The sequence below is a fragment of the Photinus pyralis genome, unplaced genomic scaffold (genome assembly GCF_008802855.1).
Source record: "Photinus pyralis isolate 1611_PpyrPB1 unplaced genomic scaffold, Ppyr1.3 Ppyr1.4_LG5, whole genome shotgun sequence".
Taxonomy (NCBI): Eukaryota; Metazoa; Arthropoda; class Insecta; order Coleoptera; family Lampyridae; genus Photinus; species Photinus pyralis.
In genome coordinates, this window is record NW_022170596.1 from 2,420,818 (window position 1) to 2,426,959 (window position 6,142).

Here is a 6,142-nt window from a genome sequence, read left to right on the forward strand (position 1 = left end):
ACACTTAGAACTCCATGAAGCAAATTTTGCAGATTTGTCTAAAATAGTTCGAGGCAGGCTGGTGAAAGCTCAAATAAATGAGCGTTGGAGTAACCAGTGGAGAGCATCTGAAGCATTCTTGAAGAGGGTCAAGCACGGCCTAGGGCCACTGTTTTTTGTTACTACAAATCGTTCCGCTTTGATAAAACTATATAGACTCCGGATTGGCCATACTGCATTGACACATGGTTTTTTGTTAGCTGGTGAAGGTCGTCCTCATTGCGTAAGGTGTGAGGTAAACCTAACACCGGAGCATATAGTTTGTGTTTGTCCAGAATACCAAGATGCGCGTAACCTTTATCAAATAAGTGATATATGGGAAGAGAATTTTAGCACTGTAAATAAATGCTCAGAAGTACTGCGATTTCTAAGCACCATAAATGTGATAAGTAAACTGTGATAAAATGTTTATAATATGTCCCTTATCTATGACTGTACGTTTGAACTGAAAATCTGTGACATATATGTAACTAGTAGGTATGCATCTTAAAACTGTGATATCTTAGCTGCTATAAGCAGGAAATAGGTCGGCAAATGGCATTAGAAGCCGAAGCCTCAGGTGGGGTTTTAGTGGGTATGCCCAGGTAGAGTCCTACACTACTCCAGGCCTCCATGTGGAGTGTGCGTAGTGCATTTCCCCACCTGTCAAAAATTTTTTTGGAAGAGGTTTTGAGGGCTGAACGCTTTCAGACTGAACACATCACCGGGGGGTTTGGGGGAATGGAATGCCCTCCCCCCCTCCCAGTACAGGACGATATTATGGCAGTTGTAAGGAAATGTAGGCTGAATCTCTCTTATTTTTTCAAAGTCCATATTTTTAAAATATGTCGATGTGTTCTTAATTAAGTAAGCCTATTTCCAGAACTATACCATTAATTTTGCAAGCCAAAGTCCTGATATGTTCTCTATTGCCTGGACTCGATACCACAACCGGTTCTCTAATTATGAAAGAGACTCGTGTTAAATGCACCATCCTGTATACGGTGGCTGCATTTGTTCCACCACAAATGATATTGACAACGATAATTATTCGAGTAGGTATTCAGATAAGACGAATGCTTACACATATAAGTGGTTTGCCAACAACAAATTTGTTTGTGTTCGTTGATTTTCATTACAATGAAGTCTTTAATCGTAGCGTTCGCGTTGTTTTACATTTGCACTGCATTTGTAAGTATCAGGGTATCAGTAACTTTTACTCGTGTAATTATAAGAAAATGATTATTTTAGCAATTCAGTTTGGAATTTGAGTATATAAAATCGTGGGAAAATACGATAGCGCCTTTTAGGGATGAATGTTTAAATTCAAGTGGGTTGGAGCGACAGATACTCTACGATGCATTATTCACTATGCTGTTCCCCGAAACTCACCAGTTTAAGTGTTTTTCCGCATGTATTTGGTCTCATTTGGGGTATTACAACTCTACCTCAAGGCAAATAAATGTGGACAAAATTGGACAGGAAGTTAGAGGATTTACAAGACAAATTGCTGAAGATTGCTATAATCAGCTCGAGGATAATAAAAATATTAAAAATTCATGTGAAATGGTTTTCTTTATCATCAAATGTGGCATTGCGCAAATGTAAATTTTACAATGACTCTGAAAAAATTAGCTACCTACTATTATAGATTAAGTGTTGTTATGTATTTATCAAAAAACTCCAAGAAATCGAAATATATGTTTTGTTACTTGACCATTTGTCGTTAATATGTTTTGTTGGTTGTATACATGATCGAGTGCTATTTAATGCGCATGTCGTAAATACGTTGTAACAAATACAAAATTATAGTACAAAAGAATAAAAAATATAATAGGAATGAATAATAATAATGGAACCGTATAACCTATAATGGTTAGCTTTCTGAATTCCTCGAAAATTATCACAGGAGGATCAAAAATGGCAACAGTTATTATTGTAAATAAAGAAATAGAAATTATAAAATCCGAACAATTTTGTACTACTCACACGTATGTACGGTTACTATTATAAAATTAAATGGGATGAATTAAAAAAATCCTAATACATCAGCAAAATAATAGAATAATTTTGGCTAGAGATTCAAAATCAAAATCAACGGTTTGAAATAGCAAAACTACTGACAAACGAGGCAAACAATTGCGAATCGGGAAATCCCTAGAGTGAAATTGATGAAAGGTTTTACAAACACTGATATAACTGTTATGAGTAAACAGTAAGCTAACAGTAAATGATTCGAAGAATTAGCGAACACAAAGTTATATTTTAAACTTTAAACAATTATTAAAAGATTTATTTATTTATTTTATGGATTTTCATGCTCCACAACAGTCAAAACCCCTGTCAAAACCTTTACACAAACACTTACAAGCCGATATGAGAAAGTTAGAAATTTAATAGTTATATGTTCAAGACATTTCCAATGAGGCTATTCTTATACCTAAGAAAAATAAGCAAATAACATAACAAAAGAAAAGATATTAGAAAATTGAAGGAAAATATTGAAAAAAGTAAAAATTTAAAATCAAATTATATTGTAGAAAATAGAAATAAATATATAGATACTGTTAGAAAAGCTATATGAAGAAATTTAATTGAATTCATAACAGCACATTTTGGAAATAAAACAAAAATAAAAAGGAAAATTACCTATACAAAAGTTTGAGCACAATACAATTTTAGACCAAAACAAAACGACGAAATTGTTAAAAATATTTATCCATTCATACGAAACAAACTAAAGATAATTTACTCGCGTAAGTATAATAATTGGATATTTTCACAATACAAAAAGTTTTTGGTTCAAAAGAAGATGCACAGCCAATAAAAATGGTTTTTAATTCAAATGCAACAGCATCGTCGTTGAAATGTTAAACATAACCTTTCGTCGACGATGCTGCTGCATTTGAATTCAAAACCTTTTTATTATTGGCTGTACATCTTCGATTGAACCAAATACTTATTCCATCCGTCTCCAACTACAGTACAAAACATTAATACAAAAAGTTATCTACGAAAATACGGAAAGTATCAGTTCTAGGGTCAACGCTGTGGAATGTAATTTTTAATAAAAGTTTCTACAACAATGCCAAGACAATCGCTTTTATGCCGATGAAAAAATTATTTTAGTGATAGAAAAGTCAAGAAAAAAATTAATAAGATGGCAACATTGACAAAAAATCAAAAAGGGAATAGGTTTCACAAATGACATTGAAACAACTAAAAACATACAGAATGTTCTATTTAACCAAAAATTAGTTATTAATTTGCACCTTATGGATGCGCAACCATTAACGATTGACATTTGCACAAAAGGATTGATAGACCGAATCACTGTTTCAGGACTCTGGAATTGTGATTGTGAAAGTAAAATCGAAAATTCGAAACATTTAGTGTATGAATGTGAAGTTTTGCACTCAAGATCAATATTATAGTGGCCAATACCAAAAAATCATCAATTAAAAAATAAAAACAATTAACAAGTTCTGCGAAAAAATCTATAAACAAGAATTGAGAAAAATGTAAAAAAAATGTGAGCGAGATATGCAACGATTTGAACATTTTCCAAGTATACAAAAAAATAGTATCTATGTACTAGCACAGATTTAAATACCTATACTAAAATATGTGGTAGGTACTAGCATTGAATATAGGGTTGCCAACCGTCCTGTATAAGGAAGGACGTCCTGGATTTCACGCGATTTCAATAGATTTGTCCTGTTGCTCAAACAACATAGCGTGAAACATGTTTTTATTATTTTTGATGACATCCGGCAAGATTGTAAAATTGCGCGCTGCATTTGCGATTTGCGTATTGTGTATACTAGTTACTAGCAGAACTACTTCAAACAGTCGCAACTCGCAGTGCCACTGAGTGCAGTATCGGCGACGACGAGAGTTGTTGAGCGGTTGAGCGCCAAACAAAAATCTAAAACCTGTCGTTCTACTGTTGCTATTTATATCGTTCATAAAGTCTTAGCGTTTTACGAAGGTAATTATTATTATCTATTCGTTTTAATTTATCGTAAGTATTTACTTGTGTATTTATTTAAATTCTATTGTATTCACAAAAATTAAATTTACAGTCAATTGAATTTTAGAAAAATAAAATGGACTCAACTGATTCAAGTGAGGGCGAGGAGGAGGAAACCCAGAGGTTCAAAAGACCAGCACCGGAACCGGCGCCATCTAAAAAAAGAAAACGGCAAAATAAGTACAGGAAGGAATGGGAAACGGAATTTCAGTGGCTAAAGGAAGAAAAAACTGAATCAAGCCAGTCAAAAGCTTTTTGCAATTAAGTTTTAATTTTTTGGTTTCTAAATGTTTATTTTAAATGTTTTTAAAATGTTTTATTTTAGCCAGTTATATTTTTTAAATTTATTTTGTTTCATATTAATAAAACATTATATGATTATGTGTCCTTTTTTGTTCCTCTGTGTCCTTCTTTGCTTACAGGTCTTTAGTGATCTGTCCTGGATTTCAAAAATTAATGGTTGGCAACCCTAATTGAATATGAATATTCAATGGTAGGTAGGTACTAGGTATGTGCAAAGAGGTATGTGTTACTTTGTAGAAGAATCTACTATCATTGGCGACTCATTTAAATAAACAATGCTACTATTGTGGCTTGTGGGGGTTATATACCAGATCAGCACAGATCTAAATAGATTAAATTTACATCTGTGGTACCTCATATTAGTATTGATTTCTTTATGTGAACTTTTCACATAATTACCGCTAAAATGAACGCCTAACTTTCGGCAACCCAAGTAACACCAATGAATTATGGCGGTTCTACACAGAAAGTGGGCAACACATCATACACCCGTAATGCATATTGTTTTTAAAATAACGAATTTACCTACAGTATTTTACTTTCTGTATTTGATAGCCTAAGAGCCAGTTTGTATCATATTCTTTCACGTTCAAGTTGTACAGAGATTGAGAATTGGTATTACCAGAGTTGACGTAAAGTTTGTGCCTTCAGCCTTCAATTTAATTTCATTTTGTTTTGTGTTTTCGTTAATAAATTTCGCCTAATTCATATTAGTTTTTTGTCACCTATTTATAATTACAGTCCATTAAGCTTCCCTGACATTTAGAAGCTGTTAAAATGCTTCAAATTGCAGTAATACATCTCGTAATTTTAATACAAGCCCTTGTTCTAGGCCCTTACGTCCAATTAAAGTGTAACACACATGATGCTTTTTAGAGGTGTCCCTGCAGAAGGTCTTACTCTTAAGTTGTTCCCAAATCAAGCATCACAATCGTAATCTGCCTTAGAGGCTTTTATGTCACTAATTTTATACATCCCTCAACGGCCTGTAAATGGCAAGGAAATTTGAGAAGAGGTATTTTATCCGGCACCAAAGATATTAGGTTCGTTAATTCTTCATGTGATATTCTCATTGGGGGAAGGTTCGCTGATAACACGTTGCCAGCCAATTAAGTAAACATGGTCTTCGCAATTAGAATTAAGTTTACGCACTTGAAAGATTATTGCGCCCGCCTCTGTTTATCTTCTTGATTGACGCTGTAATATTCTTTTTAAGGGCAACTCTATATCCATTGCTGAACGGGACTAAGAATGCCTGACCCCCAGGTTTCCCTCGGGAGTGAAGCGATCCAATCACATACCTCGTCCAGCACCTCTGTATTCGACATGTAACGGCGATCTTTCAAGTGCTTCTTCATGGGTCAAAAAACGTGGAAATGATATCCAACTGACACTATTCTCACCACACACACCAGCTATTTTGCGTTGAATTTCGATCGGCACCTCTTCAACAGTTATAAAAGGCACAACACCTCACTTTTCTTCTTCTTCCCTAGCAGTCACTACGGAAAACACACACCAGCCGTGTACCGGACTATGGGCAATCTCTATTTTTAATTTGTCTCAACTTTTAATCTCCTACCCCTCCCTTCGATTCAAAATTTTTGAAGACAGCACTTAAATGGTGGGGTATAACTTTTCAGATTGACCCAGTATACACATTAAATTCTTTTTCCGAAGTAATAAACCAAGAAAACAGGCAGGGCAGTGTGACCCAACGCGGTCATTGGATTTGACCCATTTTCAACGGGCTTGCTACATGTGGCATATTAATAGGTCAACCGTGAA

At 34.4% G+C, this 6,142-nt stretch overlaps 1 long non-coding RNA gene across 1 annotated transcript; it reads left to right on the forward strand.

Moving 5' to 3' along the window:
• Positions 1-1,146: 1,146 nt before the first annotated feature.
• On the forward strand, positions 1,147-1,576 carry LOC116170460. The gene is made up of 2 exons (XR_004145242.1): positions 1,147-1,209; positions 1,270-1,576. It is a non-coding gene; the product is annotated as an uncharacterized LOC116170460 (long non-coding RNA).
• Positions 1,577-6,142: the final 4,566 nt, after the last annotated feature.